Source organism: Rhinolophus hipposideros (assembly GCF_964194185.1).
Source record: "Rhinolophus hipposideros genome assembly, chromosome: 9".
In the NCBI taxonomy this organism is placed as follows: Eukaryota; Metazoa; Chordata; class Mammalia; order Chiroptera; family Rhinolophidae; genus Rhinolophus; species Rhinolophus hipposideros.
The window spans coordinates 10,148,866-10,167,752 of NC_138055.1; the positions used below are offsets into that span (position 1 = coordinate 10,148,866).

The following is an 18,887-nucleotide window of genomic DNA, read 5'->3' on the forward strand; positions in this document are numbered from 1 at the left end:
ATATTAGGTGAGCGCCGCGCCGCGTGCGGTGGAGGAGCGCGTGTCGTCACCTGCGCCCTCTAGCCAGGGGCGTCCTTCCAAGGCCGTGGCCCCCGTCGCCTTCCTATCCAAAAGCGCCGAGCTCCCCCACCATCTCTCTGGGGTGTGGGCTCGGTTCAGGGCGCACGACCCCAGACCACTACCCAGGCCGGGTCTCGCGTACCTGCGCCCCGTCCCATCCCTCTGCCCAGGAGCCCTGGACCCGCGGCGCGAGCAGACGGGGTTGTTGGGCCAGACAATGAGGAGGGGAGGAGCGCTGGGGTACCCGAAAGGGAACGGGTGGGGTGGAAAATCAGCCTCCCTCCCGGACGTCCCAGCCCACCCGGTGCCTGCTAAATGCCTGGCATGGAACTCAACTTTTAAAAAAGTGAATTGCCTGCGCCAACTTGCAAGGTATGCTGTAGTGAGAGCCAACGCTCTAGCCCCACACGACCTGAATTCGAATCTAGCTGGGTTGCTTACTGGCTTTGAGAACTGTGGGCAAGCTATGGGGTTTTGATGTGCCTCCTTATCCATCTGTAAAATGGGGATGCTGGTGGCTGATTCGTCAGCGTTGTGAGCGTGAAATGTGTTAATACAAGTGAGCACTTTTCAGAAGTTTTCCGTTGAGTTGATTGCTTTGATAAATAGTTGATCCCTGAAGACTTGCGTCCCCAAGGGTCAGAGGTGAGACGCAAACCCCTGTGTCTGTGACCCAGTTCAGCTTTAGTCCCGGGTCTTGTGTGCCAGGATTAGGGAGGCGACATAGGTGGTTTTCAAAAACAGCGAGGTACTTATTGTCACGTTCGTTCGAGTAAATCCTGATTAGGGTCTAGGAGAATGTGTTGTACTAGAATATACTAGAACACCTTAGCAATGTCCCTTTTTAGCAAAGGAAAGACAGGCCTCATGCAGGAGACGTGGGCAGGAGATAGGAGCTAGGTAAGTTTAATAACTTGACTTTGTTTTTGATGACTTTTGAGTTTCCATGGAGTTTAGGCTTACTATTTATGGCACTTGGCTTTTCATCCATGGTTGTGACAGAACATTCACTTAATGTCTGAGTGTGAAAATGTTCAGACATACAGATGCATGAATAACAACAGTACAATGACCCTTCATGTATCCACCTAATGTTCACTTTTAAAAGATAGACGAAATGTGTTAAAAGGTGAGCTTTAAAAAGAACAGCACCGGGAAGACAAAGACAAACCTCCCCGCGTGCTCACAGAACCTGAGGTTTGCCTGGACCGCCCGGGGCTGCGCTGGGCGGAGGAGTGAAGGCCGGGCCCCGCCTTCCCACCTGTGGCGGGAGGACCGCCTTCTGAGCCGCTATCGCCCCCACAGCCTGGCTGGGCCCCAGGAGCGCACACCTGCACTAAGCACGTTCCTCCGCGCCAGGGCTCCCCACTCCGCTGCCTCTAGACTCAAGTCTCCTCGCCTGGGTTACTTCTGCGTTCGGTTTCTCCGCTGCCCACCTGCGCCCCAGACACCCATCCGGCCAGAGGAATTTTCTAAACCGTGAATCTTACCTCCTGTCTCTTTCCCATTTAAACCCTTCCGTAGTTCTCCAGTACCGGCAGGAAAAAGACCCAGCCCTTGGCTGGACATACGTGCCATTCGGGGTCTGGGGCCCGCAGACTCTCAGTCTCCTTTCCTACCACTCCCTCCCTACACCTCCCTCTGGGCCAACCTGAACCATTTGCAGTTTCCTGACTATTCATTCAGCAAATATTTAATGCGTTAGGATGCCTTCTTACCAGAAGTGGTGCTCAGCGGTGCTGAGCAGCGCTGCAGGCGTGGTCTTTGGCCTCTCTCCTGGAGTTTCCTGTCTAGTGGGGGAGTTAAATAAGTTAAGTGTTAAAAAAAAAAAAAGCATATGTTATAAAGGACTAACATTTTGCCTTTTGCCTGGAAGGACCCCTTCCCACCCTACCTGCTTTAGTCCTTTGCCTGCTGGTTCTTAGACACTGGTACAGAGTCGTCAGCTCCATGGGGACCCTTTGCATAGGCATTGAAGCTCTTACCACACTGGGGGTTGACTTCCATAGTACCTGCCTGTCTCTCACATTGGACCATTCCAAGGAAAGTCAACTTACTCTGTCTGGTCAAGTGTCCCAGTAGCTTGTGGGGTACATGGCGCCTAGTAGGTGCACAGCGACTGTTGAATGACTTTTTTTTTCTTTTCTTTTTAACGAGGGCGCAGCTCACAGTGGCCCATGTGGGGATTGAACTAGCAACCTTGGTGTTATCAGCACCTGCTCCAACCAACTGAGCCAACCTGCCACCCTGTTGGACGACGATTAAAGCGGCAAGCTTTTGCATCATGACCGGCACCCCCAAAGCAATTCAACCTTCAATCAATCATTCATTCACTCATTTTAAATGAACAATTTCATTCATCCGTTAACTCAAGAGTGTGCCAACCTCCTCTGATAGGGACCAGCTGACTTACAGAGGGTGAGTGCTGTGCTGTGGTAGGTGAAGGGGTCATCCTGCCCGGCCCCCTGGGGGACTAGGCAGTGTCATTTGAACAGGGCTCCTTGGCTGACAGTAGGATTGGGCAGTAGCCTGAGAGAAGGGAATTTGAAGGGGGCAAAGAGGTGTGAATGTGTGCGGTGCTGGGGTGGGGTGGGGCAAGGGGCTGGGGCGGGTAGGTTGGGTCTGTTGGGAAGGACCTTGTATGCCAGCTCACTTTCCCCTGCTGGTGAACCAAGGGTTAGGTGCGAAGGCAGTGGCTTTTCCAGGTTTTTTGACTGACCAGGAGTAAGATCTGTATTGCATCACAACCTGGCACAACACATAAAATTGGAACGAGTTTCATGAGACAATTTACTATTACTACCCAAGACACACTCTAATTGTTTCCTCTTCTACTTTGTTATTATTATTAAATTCTGAGTGTGACTTTCTAATTTCAAGCTCCACCAGTGGGTCACAACCTGCAAGTTTGAAACACGTAGATTCAAGAGTCCCTCTAGTCCCAAACTAGAGGGCTGTACGGTTCCAAATTCATAGAGAATTTTAACTGTCAGGATCCTGTAGAAACAGCCCTTCCCTCCGTAGCCACTCTAACTTGTAAAGCAGCCGGAGAGGGTGAGGCAAGTCCACTAGTCTCCCCCCAATCTGGGTGCCCAGCCCCCATCGTCAGGACCCCATGGCTGCAGGGTGCTTCCAGGTGGAGCTCCCAGGGAGGTCTGAGATCCAAACAATAGGGGAGAACAACTTCGGGACATTTCTCCCTTCCCCATTCTCCCTTGCTCTTGAGAAGTCTCCGTTTGGCATTCAGTTTCCTTGCCAGGCTGGCTGTGGCTGTCACCAGCCCTGGAGTGGAGTGGGGTAGGATAGGGAGAAGAGGGGTGACTGAGGCCTCAGCTGTGTTCTGGCCCCTGTGTCATCAGGTGGGGCCAGGTTCTCTTGCCTGTGCCAACCACCTTGCCCACAGGCTGGCTGGCACTCTGGCTTAGCAAAGGGTGAATATAGGGGTCAGAGCCCCTCACCCCATCCTCTGACCAAATTCCTCTTCCATCTGGGATCTCTGTGGCCTCTGGAGATGGCTGGGAGACCTGGGATAGGGTTCTCAGAACACTGGAGCCAGCAGGAACCTTGGAAATGAAGGCCAACCCCCTCATTTTATCAATGTGGAAACTGAGGCCCAGAGAGAGAAGGGAACTCACCCAAGATTACACAGGAGTTAGTCTCAGAGTGAGTCCTGGAGACTCAGTCTCCTGGCTCAAAATCCAGTGGGCTTTTTTTTCATTGTTCCATGTTGGGAGTTGTGGAAACCGGGAGAGGGCTAGGGAAGGGGCTTGGAGGAGTGTCCTCTCTGGGAGAAGCTGGCTGGCTTGTGCGTTTGCCAGGACCCTAGCCTGAGAGACCTGTGTCCTGGCTGTCACCCTGCTGCAGACACTGCACTGTCTGCCCAGCAAAATGAAGAGGTGGGACCAGGTGAATCTGGAGCCCAGCTAGCTCTGAGCCTGAGCGGCCCTCTCCTGTGCCCACGCCAAGATAAGAGAAACCCCTCTCTTTCTCCTCTGTCCTGAGCCTGAGCACTGGGAGGAGTGACAGGCAGAGGATGAAGCCTGTGGGAACCTGTTTTCTCCCTGGAACTTGTTGCTTCCCCGGAGGCCTCAGAATTAGAGTGTGGCTTCTTGTCCTTTCTTTCTGGAGACACTGGATATGGTCTGACATCCAGACCAGGCTGAGGGGCCCTCCGCTCCCCCAGAGTCTTCTTGGCTTTTTGGGAGCACGTGTCTTCCGTTTGCTTTCCTTTTCCACATGGGTGTCTCCTCTCTCATGGGCCCCAATCTCTTGGGGCAGAGTTTGAGGCCCTGTATCTTTTTTTTTTTTTTTTTTTTAAGATTTTATTGGGAAAGAGGATCAGGACTTTATTGGGGAACAGTGTGTACTTCTAGGACTTTTTTCCAAGTCAAGTTGTTGTCCTTTCAGTCTTAGTTGTGGAGGGCTCAGCTCAGCTCCAGGTCCAGTTGCTGTTGTTAGTTGCAGGGGGCGCAGCCCACCATCCCTTGTGGGAGTTGAACGGGCAACTTTGTGGTTGAGAGCCCCCTGGCCCATGTGGGAATCGAGCCGGCAGCCTTCGAGTTAGGAGCATGGAGCTCTAACCGCCCGAGCCACCGGGCCGGGCCCTGGACCCTGTATCTTCAATCAGGGAATCTTAGAGCGGGAAGGGATGTGGGCCTCTCCCCTGGGGAGGTCGCATGAGTCTAGGTGAAGATGTGGGGCTTCCGTTGCAAAGCACGGAGTTCAAGCCTCAGCCTCCTGCTGGCCTGCTGGGTGGCCTTGAGGATAGCTTGTTTAACTTCTCGGTCTCAGAGCTTCTCGGTCTTGGGTGCACTGAGGACAGTTGTCACCACTTGGAAGATTAAATGAGGTAAAGTTGTTAGCGCGGGGATGGCACCCAGCAGGCACTCCCAAAGATGTGCTGCGTGGGCCTAGTAACCTAGTGTCAGTTTGCATGGTGCAAACACCCTGGATAGGAGCCAAGCCCTGAGCTGTGCTTCAGCTCCACTATCCCCCACAGGGACCCTGTGCTTCAGCTCCACTATCCCCCACAGAGAGCCTGTGAGGGAAACTGCTCATCGCCTCCTCTCACAGACACTGAGGCTCAGAGAGCAAAGGGACATGCCTAGGTCCTACAGCCAGAAGGGAAGGAATCCAATGCATGACTCACTGGCCGCGGGGCTCTTGCTTAAACAGCAGACATTTACTCCTCATAGTTCTGGAGGCTGGAGGTCCCAGATGAGGGCGCCAGCATGGTCGGCTTCTGGTGAGAGCCCTCTTCCGGGTTTACAGATGGCTGTCTCCTCGCTGTGTCCTCATGAAGTGGGGGGAGAGAGAAGGCTTAGCTCTCCCCTTCTTTTCTGAAGGGCACTAATTCTATCATGGGGTACACCTCCCAATGACTAGCCCATTAGGGCTTCAACACAGGAATTTGGGGATACAAACATTCAATCCATAGCACCCTCTATCCCCAGGTCTCCGACTAAAGAGATTTTCCAAAGTTGAACAGCTCCAGCTGTCTCCTGGCTCCTCCTTCTAGAGGGACTATATACTATTGATTGGGGTTTTTTGGTTTCAAGCTGTGGAAACTGACTGAATAATTAAGCAAAAAAAAATGACGGGGGACGTAATTATTGGAACACAACTGGCAGAGCTGCTGGAATGCAGGAAGAGCCAGATGGTTGGACTTCCCTGACATGCTTCTGTCTACTGTGGTCTCTGTGCCTTTGGCTGTTGATCCTGAAAGAAATGATTTTTAAGGTCAGGAGGGTCTGAGCTCTGCCTCAGGAGTCGCAGGGACCTGAGTTCCAGCCCTAGCTCCACCCCTTCCTCTGCCTTGGCCAAGTTTGTGACCACCTCTCCAGGATGTGGTCATCAGATGTTCTCTCCCTGAGTGTCTCTCATCAAGGTTCAGATTCTGTGAAATAGAGCCGATAGCCTGGTTTGAGTCACAGGCCTGCCCCTGGAGAGGAGGGACAGGACCTTGTAATTGGCAGTCCCTACAAAACCAAATGGATCCCCAAGGGAAGGGACTGCTATGATCAGAACAAGGGGGTGAGATGCTGGGGAGGCAAATCAGAAGCTCTCCACCCTCAGATTCTACTCTCTGGCCCTAGTCCTGGCCTCTCTGAAAATAAGTCTCTCCTTCCCTGCTTTTCCTCTCTCCTTCTTCTTTCCCTCCCTTCCTACCTCCCTTCTTCCCTCCTTCCCTCAAACATTTGTTGACTGCTTGCTCTGTTTCAGGCACACTGCTAGGCCCTGGGAATAAAAAGATGAGTCAGACCCAGGGCCAGCCCTGGGAAACTCATCTAATCCAGATCAGCATCTATAACTGTTCAGTTATGACCTGGCCAAGGCAGGCATTGCCAATCACTCACAGCACACTTCCCTGGGAGCCTGGACTCAGCCTTAAGATTCTGCTCTACACAGAGCTCCAGGCAGCCTATCTCATCAGTTGGCATTGGTCTAATATAGAGAAACTCTTTGCTGTGCCTAGCCAAAAACAATCCTCTTTCCCATAACAATTCTGACATCAACAGCAGGATTCCCCTATGCTCACCCTCAGGGTCATTGTTTCTCCTTGAGGAAAATGGCCTTGGTGCCTTCATCTCCTGAACTTGGTGGGCTGTTGAGTCAACCTCATGGTTAGACATCTGAGCACAGTTCCCGCAGACAGAAAGACTACATCTGAGTCCTATCCGTACCACTGCATCCTTCTGAGCTTTGGGTTTGGGATGAGATTTCTATGGTTCCTGTTACACGTTACCACACACTCAGTGGCTTAAAATAAGACTGGTTTATTATCTTATAATTCTGGAGGTCAGAAGTCCAAAATGACTTATAGGGCTATAATCGAGGCGTCATCAGGGTGGTGTTCTTTCTGGAGGTTCCTGGTGAGAATCCGTTTCCTGGCCTTTTCTGCCCACATTCCTTAGCTGATAGCCCCACCCACCCTCTTCGAAGCACATCACTCCAACCTCTGCTTCCATCATCATATCTCATTTCTGACTGCCTGCTGTGGTTTCAATGTTTGTGTTCCCTTCCAAATTCATAGGTTGAAATCCTATTCCCCAAAGATGAAGGCAGTAGGAGGTAGGGCCTTTGGGAGGTACGTAAGTCACAAGGGAGGAGCCCTCATGAATGAGATTAGTGCTTTATCAAAGAGGCTCCAGGAGATCCCTGCCCCTTCTGCCTTGTGAGGACTCAGCAAGAAGGTATTGCCTGTGAACCAGGAGAGGGACCCTTACTAGAAGGTAACCATGGTTACCTTTTTTTTAAAAAAAAAGATTTCATTGGGGAAGGGGTACAGGACTTTATTGGGGAACCGTGTGTACTTCCAGGACTTTTTCCAAGTCAAGTTGTTGTCCTTTCAGTCTTAGTTGTGGAGGGTGCAGCTCAGCTCCAGGTCCAGTTGCCATTGTTAGTTGCAGGGGCCGCTGCCCACCATCCCTTGCGGGACTCGAGGAATTGAACCGGCAACCTTGTGGTTGAGAGCCCACTGGCCCATGTGGGAATCGAACCTGCGGCCTTCAGAGTTAGGAGCATGGAGCTCCTAACCGGGCTGGCCCCCCATAGTTACTTTTATCACAGTGCCGGTGTCTTGATCTTGAACTTAGCCTCCACAACTGTGAGAAATAAATTTCTGTTGTTTATGAGCCACCCGGCCTATAGCACTTTGTTGCAGGGGTCTGCACAGACTAAGATACTCACCCTCCGCCTCCCTCTTACTAGGACCTTTCTGATTACATCAGGACCACCTGGATAACCCACAACAACCTCCCCATCTCGAGATCCTTCTCAAGATCATACCTCACCTTTTTGCCAGGTGAGGTAACGTCCATAGATTCTAGGGGTTGGAACAGGGACACACCTTTGAGGGCCATTATTCTTTCTGCCACAAGTTCCTTACCCATAAAATGGGGGTATTGATAACCTGCCTCGTAGGCTTGTGGGGAAGATCATGGGAGATGGTTCGTGTGAAGCCCTAAGAGAGTGCGTGGCACATAAGGAAGCACTTGCCATCATGCATTTAGTGGGAGGCTTCCGCATTCATGGGAGTGGTTACTGGGGAGAGGTCAGAGCCCTGACCCCTGACCCATGACCCTGTATGCCACCTCTTCCTTCTGGGCACCCTCTGTCCAACCCTGGTGACAGGGGAGCAAAATCACTGCAAAATATCAGGTTTGTATTTGGCATTTTCTATAGGCTCTGCATTGTCCCCCTCAGATCTCTCAGCTCTTATAGACTCCCCTGATTTGTATAGAGAAGTGGTCCCAGCAGAAGCAGCATCAGAACCACCGGGAACTTATCAGAACACTTAGTCTCTTCCCAGACTAACTAAAGCAGAAACTCTGGGGTGGGGCCTTAAGGTTTTAAGGAGCCCTACCGGGGATTCTAATACTCCCTCCGTGGAGGGAGCATTTTCTCAAGCACCCCACCTACAAGACAGGTATAGTAGTAGAACCCCCATGGCCTAGGTGAGGTTGTAAGTCTCAGGGAGGTGAGTGGCTCCGCTAAGGCCGTGCAAGTAGGAAGTGGTAGAGCCTGGGTTGGAATGCGAGCAGAGTCCGTGCTCTTTCCACTTCACCCTGTGCCTCCCCCTTGGGTACCTACCTGTAAAAGTGCCACCTGGACACAGGGCCCAGGTGATCAGGGGAAGCTCTCCTCAGCCACTCCCACGGCATAGCCCTGCCCAGGGACCCTTCCCTTCTCCGTCGTCGTGTGTCATTTTGAGCAGCGCCCTGTATTCAGATCCAGTCTCAGGGTCTGATAACTAATTTACACTCAAGTATAAATGGCTGATAATGGCTTCAGGTGTTGCCTGCTCTTTAAGGGGATTTTTGTGGTAACTATAAGAAAGGGAGCTCGTGGTAGGGTTTCAGGCGCCTTGGCAGGAATGTCAGGAGGAAACATTTGTATGTTTTGACAGGAGGGCTGTGGACTTCCCAGTACAGGCAGAATGGCCTCATGGAAATAGCACAGGGCATTGCTTGACTGGGTTGTCACTGCCTAGAGACCTTGGGCAAGTCACTTCATTTCCCTAAGCCTTCATTTGCTTACCTATAAAAGGGCTTGATTCCTACATCAGAGGATTGGAAGGATTACATGAGATAGACTTTATCAGGTGGTCCCTTCCTCCCCAAATTGCCATGGCAGTCTGCTGAGCCCAACCAGGCAGACTCACCCCAGGTTACAAATTAGATAGGTCCTTTCCTGGGGCAGCATCTTGTGCCACTTGCCAAAGGACTGCCCAGGGTCAGAGTGCCTGGCAGTCCCTGCTTCTGGAAGTCTTCCCTGATGCGAGCCTGAACTCGAGCCATATGGGAAGCAGTGGGAGCACTGTGTAGAAAGCCAGGGGCCCGGGGTCTAGTCCTGGCTTTGCCACTGATTCACTGTGTGACCTGGACAATTCTCTGTTCCTCTCTGAACCTGAAGCTTCACCTGAAAAATGAGGGTGAGATATAAAGATGTATAAGAGCCTTCCCACACTAGCTTGGCAACCATCCCCTGGACCCCTTTAGCAGCCCTGGCCCCCTGGCTATTGTAATGAAGCACATCCTGCTGGAGTTGTTCCCACAGCCTTCTGTGAGACCTGCTGTTTTCTCCTCTGCATGACTAAGTTCTTCCAGGGAAGGCCCCAACGTTTGTGACTCCTTGTTTTGTCTTCAGCCCTGCACTTAGCACTGAACTCTACACATCATTGTACTCAGTAAAGACCTGCAGATTAATTCCCAAAGAACCTGGCTTTGCTCAGGAGAGCACTTTTCTTTTGAGGTACCACCTCTTCCAGGAAGCCTTCCCAGATGCCACCTCCCTACAGACCCATACACAGAATTACTCTCCCACCTACCCCCACACTTCTCCCCTTGCTCTAGTAATTCTTCCCTTAAGATTTGTCAGGAGGTTTTCATTGTTTCTAGAACAATGCCTGGCACAACCAATAAGTACGGGTTGAATTCACTTGAATTACAGTCTAAGGGGGGGTGGAAGAGAGAGAGGGAGAGAGAGAGAGAGAGAGAGAGAGAGAGGGAATGAACCAGAGTCTTTGCAGAGATGGGGGCCACAGCTAGAAGGGGCTCTTCCCCAGGAAGGCTTGCAGATGGCAAACAGCTGTGGGGGGGGTGTGTGTGTGACGGTGACTCATCCCTCTCCTGCTGGCTGGGGGATGCTGCAGACAGGCTGAGACAGGAGTCAAAGGCCTAAAGGAATTTTGATAAGGATAACACAAGCCCTGGAGTATTTCTAGAATGCAGGAGGTTAAGGGTGCGGGAGCTGGGTCAGGGCAAAACTGCCTGATTGTGTTACTTATTTATTTTTTTTGCCTGGATAAAATATTCACATGGTACAAAATTCAAAAAGTACAAAGGGGGTACAGTGAAGTCTCCCACCCTCCTGCTTCTGCCACCCAGGCCACTCCCCAGAAGCAGCCTGCGTTTCCAGTTGCTTCTGCATGTATCCTCCCTGTTTTCTTTTCTCCTTTTAATACAGGGAAGCATATTACCTACACTTCATTCACTTTGCTTTTTCCCTTAACACAGATCTTTGTGAGCATTTTATCTTAACATATAAAGAGCTTCCTCAGGTCTTTTTCTGAGGCTGCATTTAGGGTTGCCAGACAAAATACAGGACATCCAGTTAAATGTGAATTATTTGAACTTCAGAAATAGAATAACTTTTCAGTATAAGTTTGTCCCATTCAATATTTGGGACGTACTTATACTAAAACAATAAATCTATTCGTTATTTGTCTGAAATTCAAATTTAACCGGGCATCCTGTAATTTTATTTGCTCAGTCTGACCCTCTCACTACATTACATAGGACTCCTTATAATTAAGTGTTTGGAGGCTTCGGGAATTGGGTGCCTGGACCTGGTGGGCATCCGCTCCCCGGCCTTATTCTGAATTGGACCCTGCTGGTCCCAGGCTTTGGGCCCAGTGCTAGATTTCCGTCTCTGGGCCTCTTACCCAGATAGAAATGAAAGGCTCTTAGAGTCATTGAGTCCACTTCCCTCATTTGAGTCTCCAAGAAGGGAATAACTCACTCAAGATCACACAGCAAGTCACGGCTAGGCCTTGGATCTCCTGTCTCCCAGCCACTTTTTTTTTCCTTCTCATGATGCTCAGTATGATATACTCACGGAGGTCAATAGTGACGGTGCTAAACCTACGTTTTTGGAACATGCACAGGCACTCAGGAAGCCAGAAGCAAAAAGCTCCAAGTTCTGTGGGCAGAGGCTGGCTCGCAGAACACCTGGGAGCCCTGCTCCTCCGGGAGGGGGGTATTTAGTCAATGCTGGCTCTGACCCCAGAAGGCCCAGCTAATGGGAATAATAATAACATATTAATAATAATAAAAGCAGCTACCACTGTGCTTGTACTGCACTGCTGCGTACACAGCTTGTCCCCTTTGACATTCACCAGGGCCCTGCACGGTCAGTCTGATCAGCCTCATTTCCCCCCGCTGGACACTGAGGCTCCTAAAAGGTAAATAATTTCATTTGCCGAGAGCCCCCAACCATGAAGTGGCAGTGCTGGGATTTTTACCCAGATCTGTTTTACTCCAAGGGGCTTAAACCCCTTCTTTCCACTGGGATTCTGAACATGTATCGATATATTTGGGGCATTTTTCAAGTAAGAAAACTGAGTCCTTGTGACAAGCCCTCTGCCTAACAGCGCTTTCATTTTACAATGGTCCAAAGCAGGAGCAAACTTCCAGTCCCTGTGGCCCCCGGAATGAAGGCCAAACCCTCAGTGGTCCCTCACTTGACCTTTGATACTCATGGTGACTCTGCTCCACCTGTTTCTCCCAGCTCATGGCCTGCTGTTCTGACCGTCTCCCCACCAGGCCACCCCCTTTCCTTGCCTCCGTACTTCCACGCTTTGGGTTAAGTGGAAAAAGTCAGGTAGAAGAACTAGGTCCAAATATTGGTTTGGTCAGTTACCTGCTGTGTGACCTCAGGCAAGTCACTTCACCTCTCTGAGTCTTCTTTTCCTCAGCTGTAAAGTTAAAAAAAGTATGCCTCAATCTCAGCCTAGCACCTGCCCTCCACATTGTAGACTGATTAGTATGTACTGTTGGAAGGAAGGAGGGAGGGAAGGAACGAAGGAATTTATTTGTGCCCCCACTGTGTGCCAGACCCTGTGAGACACTGGGAACACTGTGGTGAACAGGCAGATACAGTCACTGCTTTCCTGGAGATATTTCTCGAAGGGCTGCGGATGTGGTTAATTACAGCAAGAGGTTAAGTAACTGGGGCTTTGTAACTAACTGTGGGCAGGAATTCTCCTGAGCCATGGACTTCCTCCAGGAATGAGGGTAGGAAATTACCCTAATATGACAGAAAAGGAAAGGAGAGTTGCCCCCCCCCCTTCACTCCGCTTTCAGTGCTTGGAGCCTGAATTTGAACCTGTGGTCTGCTTTCTCATCCATCCTGGTTCTCTCTGTACTCCCTAGCACTTGGCAGTTGGAGAAAGCTCGTGAAAGAGCGACTGGGAGCCCTGAGAGAAGGCAGGTGAAAGGACAGTCCTTTATAGGCCCTCGCCCACGCCCACGCACTGAGGCCCGGCCCAGCCCAGCTGGCCCCCAGTGTTGGCAGTGCCCCGCCCTCAGGTGTGCCCCTTGGCGGGGAGTAGCTGGCTGGGCCTCTCTCCCGCCACCATCTGTGAGCTGAATGACTGAGCAAACTTACTCCAGTCTGTCTAGTCCAGCCTGAGCTCTCCGCCCCACCAGTTTCTCAAATACCCAAGTGGCTAATTGTAAAAGGAGCTGGTGGGAGCAAGGACGGGGGGGGGGGGGAAGGCAGGTCAGGGAACTGAACCAGAGGCCCACTCCACAGTTCCTTCAGGTTTTCATTGTTTTCTTAAGAAATTGTGTGAATTTTGCATTCCACTCCCTAGCAGATCTGTTTGTTTTAATCTAACACATTCCCTCCCCTCCTGCCATAAAGTGTTGGAATAAACCTGACTTCAGAGAGCAAACTATTTCTAGCCATGGCTCCCCTCACACCCTAGCACAACTCTTGTCCCCACAGACCTCAAGGGACAGTCCCCAGGACGAAAGGTCTCACAAGGCATCCTCCTCCCACTACACAAGCCTGTCTTTCCTTCCTCTCTTCTAAGATCTTACTTCCACCATGTGTCACCAAAGTCCTTTGAACCTCGACTACCATTATGTCACTCGTTTTGGTGTATCACAATCCTTGTGGGTGGCTGCCGAGCCACTGGACAGTGGCTTGCCTTGAGGGCAGGGCTGCAGGGTACTCACTTAGTGCCTGCAGCTGTCAGCACTGGCCTACCCTACACAGGCAGGTGAGCCAAGCTGGCAGAAATGAGAGTGAGTGAATGAGGTAGGATAATGGCAGGGAGGGGTGCTGTGCGTAGGCAGAGTAATGGCCTCCCAACATGTCCACTTCCTAATCCCTGAAACCCGTGAATACATTCCATATATGGCAAAAGGAACTTTGCAGGTGTGATTACATTAAGGATTTGAAAATGAGTGCAGCCTGCCCTTTTCTGATGGCCTTCCTTGTAGATTTCAGACTCAGGGAGCCAGCCCCCACAATTGCTTAAGCCAATTTCCTACAATCAGCCAAGCCATCAGTCATTCAATATATTTATACTCATATGTATCTTCCTTGTTCTGTTTCTCTCCTGGAAACCTGAATGACCAGTAGACAAGGGAAATTGGCCTCCGGGTGTGTATTTGGGAGAGCACTCAGACTGGGGTTGTGGAAGGCAGAGGAGAGACAGCCCAGGAATAAACTAGAAGGTCTGATGCCCCTGAGCTGGGGCCTTTGTCGGCCTAGGTCTCCAAGGAGGCTGGTCCACTGACCTTGGCTTTGGGGGGTGGGAGGGGTGCAGGTGGAGTGCAGGCCCTGCTGGCAGCTCAGCAAACACAGGAGTTGGGGGTGCAAGGCAGCTCAGCTGGGGGGGCGGGTAGAGGAGTGGTAAATCCTGGAGCACTAACCACAGGGTGAGGGCTCTGGGGGACAGAGAGGGCCTAGACATCCTGGAAAAGCTGGGCTAGGCCCTGAGGACACAGCAGAATATAAGGCACAGCCCCTGCCCTCATGGGGCTCACTGTCCCCTTCCCGGGTTGCCTGGTAAGTGCAGTGCATGGCACATAATAAATAGTTACTGAATGAATTATCAGAGACTAGGCCCAGCCAATGGGGTCCTAAAATGAGGTGTCTGACAAATAAGGTCTGGGAAGAGAGACGAGGATTGGCTTAGCTCTGGGAATAGGGAGCTGGGATGAGAAGGGTCCTGGGCTGGGAGGTGAGGTGCCTGGAGGGGGAGGAGCAGCTGCCCACACCTCTCCCAGCATCGGGGGAGAGAGTTCACTTCCTGCCTCCGCCCCATCCTTCCATCCATCCACCCCAGGATAACTATCCTTTTTAAGGACAGGCCCCTCCTCCCTCCCAGAGTAATCAGAGCTAGGATCTCTGCCCTCAGGCCCCAGACCTCCATTTCCCCTCAGACCGCTCCAGGGCTGTGGTTTTAGCAAACAATCTGGATCCTCCAGAGCTGGAAGAGGAGGCCTGGGCCCCTCCTTCTTAGTGGTGGTAAGAAATGCTCTGCATTCCTGAGTCAGGAGGCCAGGGCCATTCTTCTCGCTCAGCACTGGGCAGCCCCAGAGGAGCAAAATTAAGTCTGAACCCAGATACCCTGCCCAGGTTCCCCGCCTCCTTCAGTGGGCAGCCAGTGCCCACCGGAGGTGCTGGCAAAAAGCTCAGGTCCTGGGGGCTGGTGGGCTAAGGCCTGAGCCCTGCAAGCCCCAAGGCAGGAAGCCCCAGGGAGTCCTAGAACGTTAGAGAGTGAGTTCCTGGGACTTCCCACCCTGGAGGCTGGGATGCTGTCTGCAGAGCTGCCCAGAGGACTGCCTTGCCAGCTTCCTGTGAGTCTCCTCAAGATGGCCAGCCTAGCCTGGCACAGAGGAGGCTCTCCATCTGAATTTGTTGAGTGGATGAGTGAGGGCAGGTTAGGGAAGTAAGACATGGGGCATCAGCGAAGGAGGGCGCTGTGAGGGGCTGTACCTGGGCTGCGACCTCGGTGCTGTGAAGTGAGCAGTGAGCGTGGAGAGGGCCCTGGGTGCCAGTGCTGCCGGAAGCCGACTACTGCATGGTCTGCATTTATTCACAGCCCTGCAATTACACTGTCATCACATATCCACACCACAGGTGAGGCCTGAAGCCAGGGAAGGTAGGCAGCTGGTCCAAGGGCACTCAGCAGATAAGTGCAGGGCCAGGAGTGGGACGTCACAGGCCCCTCCCACCCCTTTTAAGCCACAGCAGGAAGCCTCAGGGGAGGGAGGAGGAGAAGTAAGGGCCTGGAAAGGGGAGTGAACGAGGCCTGCTTAAAGGAAACAAGCTCTGCCTCCCAAAGCTGTGGGGCATGGGGTGGGGGACAGGAAGACATGAGGCTGGACAGGTCAGGAAGGGCTTCGGCCACAGTGACGAGTTTCCCCTTTCACAGGTCATGTTCGCTGCGCTTCCAGGTAGGGTGTCCTTTGGAGAAACGGTTCACTTGTAATAGATACATTGAAAAACCACAGGAGTAATCAACCTACCTCTAATGCCCTGCTGGCAGGAAGGTTTCAGGATGACACGCCTGGGGTGAGTGGGTGCTCAGGCCTGCCCCAGGATTACTAAATTTACCCCTGAAGTGGGTGGGAGGGGACAGGTGGAGTTGCTGCAGACCCAGTCCTGCCCCAGACCCCGAACCCCACTCTGCAGACGTGTCACCCAGGCTCTCTGAGCCTCGATAACAATACCGCTGTACGCCTAGAGTGTTGCTGGGTCCCTGGGACCGTGAACTGTTCATACAGTGCTCGCTAGAGGATTACACCTCGGTGCCTCATCCTGGAGACGCGCTGGCTGCCCCATCCTGCAGTGGCTCCTGGGAAAATGATGAAGACAGCCTCCTACATCTGGATGGCCTTTTACAACCTGCAAAATGCACTTGGATTTAAGCCTGTTTGAGCCTCACACAAACCCAGAGGCTGGCAGGCTTTATTATCCTGTCTCACGACAAAGAAACCAAGGCATTGAGTAAAGAAGCCACTAGCTCATCATTGCTTGATCACTGGGGGTGCAACCAAGAACTCCAGACTTGGCCTTTAGAGTCCTGTTCAGTGCTCTATTTAGCTCTCTCTCAAAAGAATACATTTGCAAGCATCCGTGCCATTTGTCTTGCTGATTTATCCCTGAATCCTGGTCAGAATCCTGATAATAATGACAACAGCTGCTTTTATGGACTTCACCGGGCACCTGCTTAAAGCTTTGCAAACATTATAGGCCTCACAATAGACAATACTATGCATGAAATAGTGACTGTCGTTATTCCACTTTACAGATGAGGCTCACTTACTCCAGGACACACATCTAGGAAGCAGTAGAGCTGGACATGAAGCCTAAAACCAGGCGCCCACACTGGGTTCTAATCATCAGCCAAGAGGCCATTCCTCTCATCCCCCTCACCCTCTCTCCCCGGTCTCCTCCCTGCATTTGGGTATGTCTTCTCAACAGATTATACGTTCCTCTGGAGGTAGAGCCTATATCTTAATCCTCTGCGCATCCCTCCAGAGAATTCAACATTTTGCTTTGCACATAGTAAGATCTTCACAAATTGGTTAAATGAATGAAATAACTTCTCACTCTTCTGCAGTATCTTGAGGGTTTGAGAAGATTATGGTGACGTGGGAAGAGTGTGGGTTGTGAGGTCAGACAGACCTGGATTGGAATTTCAGCTCCACGACTTAATGTTGGTATAATCTTTACCTCGATGTCCTCATCTGTAAAATGGGTTAACACTACCCTCCCAGGATTTGGGGGAAGGTGAAAATGAGTTAGGGCCTGTAAAAACTTCCCCCTTAGCAAGATGTGGTAGGCAGAATAATGGCCCCCCAAAGATGGTCATGTCCCAATCCCTGACACCTGTGAATAGTTAGGTCTCTGGCAAAGAGGGATTGAAGTTGCAGATGGGATTAAGGTTGTTTATTACTTTATAGGGAGATTAGCATGGTGACTATAGTTAACAATACTGTATCATATATTGGAAAGTGACAGAGAGAAGATCTTAAAAGTTCTCATCACAAGAAAAAACTGTAACTGTGAGCTGATGGGTGTTAACTAGATTTATGGGCCTCATTTTGCAATATGCATAAATCATGTTACTTACCTGAAACTAATACAATATTGTGTGTCAATTATATCTCAATTAAAATAATAGGGAGATTATACTGGATTACTTGGGTGGGCCCAATGTGATCACAAGGATCCTTAAATGGGGAAGAGGGAGGCAGAAGAAAAGTCAGAGGGAGATGTGACAAAGGAATGGTCAGAGAGGGACAACGCTGCCACCTTTGAAAATGGAGGAAGGGGCCAGAACCCAATGAATGTGGGCTGCCTCTAGAAGCTGGAAAAGGGCAAAGAAATGGATTTCCCCAGAGCCTCTGAAAGCAGCCCTAACACCCTGACTTTAACCCAGTGAAACCTGTGTTGAACTTCAGGACTGTAAGATAATAAATGTGTATGGTTTAAGTCAAGTTCATGCTCATTTGTTACAGCAGCACTAGCCCAGTAAATGTTAGTTTCCTATCTCTAGCTCCTTTAATCCCCATCTCTCTACAATCACGATAATAAGCAGGGCTTTTACACCTACTTCATATCTGAGGAAACAGGCTGGGAGAGGTGATGTGACTTGTCCAAGGTCGTGTACACAGCAACGTGGAAATGGAATTGGATAGCAGACCTCTGACTCTGATAGCAGACCTCTGACTCTGACCCCTGAACGCTTTCTAACATACCATGTCATTTGTCCTGATGGTCATCCAGTGGATGTAAAACTATATTGAGTTCAAAAAAAAAAAAAAAGATAAAGAAAAATGAAGAGCAAATTCATGGGGATGTTTATCCTCCCAGACATCCCGGAAGCCCCTGCCTCTGCAGAGACCTCTCTTGCCTCCCAAGCTTCAGTTCTTGCTGCACAACACCCATCCCCTTGCCGCCCCCAGCTCCTTGCCCTTATATGTCCTTCTGTCTTCCAGGAAAGGGGTTCTGGCCTTTGATGCCCCACCCCTTGGACTTGGTCTAGTGCCAAGACCCATGAGGTGCTCAGTGAAAGTGGGGTTCTCCTCCCCTGCTCACCTGGCCGCAGCCCAGCCCCTCATTCTCTACGCTCCTGGTAAAGGCTGTCCTTAGAGCCCCTCAAAAGTGAGACATGCTATCCTGAGTCCCCAGGGAGCCTGCACATCCTGCCTGAGTGGACAGGGTGGGAGGAAAGCTGCATCTCCCATGTCCAGCTGATGGGGTCAGAGGGGAAACTGCACTTCCTGCTGGGCCCCTGGGGAGCCTTGTCTCTCAGGCCACTGGGTCTCTGTGTGGGAGCTCCAAGGAGAGGGAGGAGGGAAAGAGGGAGGTGGAGAAGAGAGGAAGGCGGGCAGGGAGAAGAGGAAGGACAGGGCAAAGGGGAAGGGAGACGGAGACAGAGACAGAGACGGGAAAACAGAGCCAGAGGTGACAGAAGAGTACAGAGGATCAGCTTCATAGAGGAAGAGGCAAGAGTCAGAAAAACAGGAGAAGAAAGACACGGACAAAGTAGTAAGAGTGTGCAAGAAAGAGGGAGAGACACAGAGACAAAGACACAGAACGAGGTGAGGCCCAGAGAAAACACTGGAGTCTCCCGAACCTTGCAGATTTTCTTGTAGGTTTTCTACGTGTTTGTGCTGTGAGGCTTGTAGGCCTGGGGTCACCACCACGTCAAACGACCAATAAATATTGTCATCATGGCCATTGATGACTTGGTTGGTATCAGCCAGGCCTAGTGCTAGAGCCTGGAGGAAGCTGGC

General features: G+C 51.2%; 1 long non-coding RNA gene across 1 annotated transcript; it reads left to right on the forward strand.

Annotated features, from left to right (window-relative positions):
* LOC308501988 lies at nucleotides 1–17,578 on the forward strand. The gene is made up of 5 exons (XR_013993978.1): nucleotides 1–432; nucleotides 2,218–2,478; nucleotides 7,771–7,864; nucleotides 15,515–15,654; nucleotides 15,827–17,578. It is a non-coding gene; the product is annotated as an uncharacterized lncRNA (long non-coding RNA).
* Nucleotides 17,579–18,887: the final 1,309 nt, after the last annotated feature.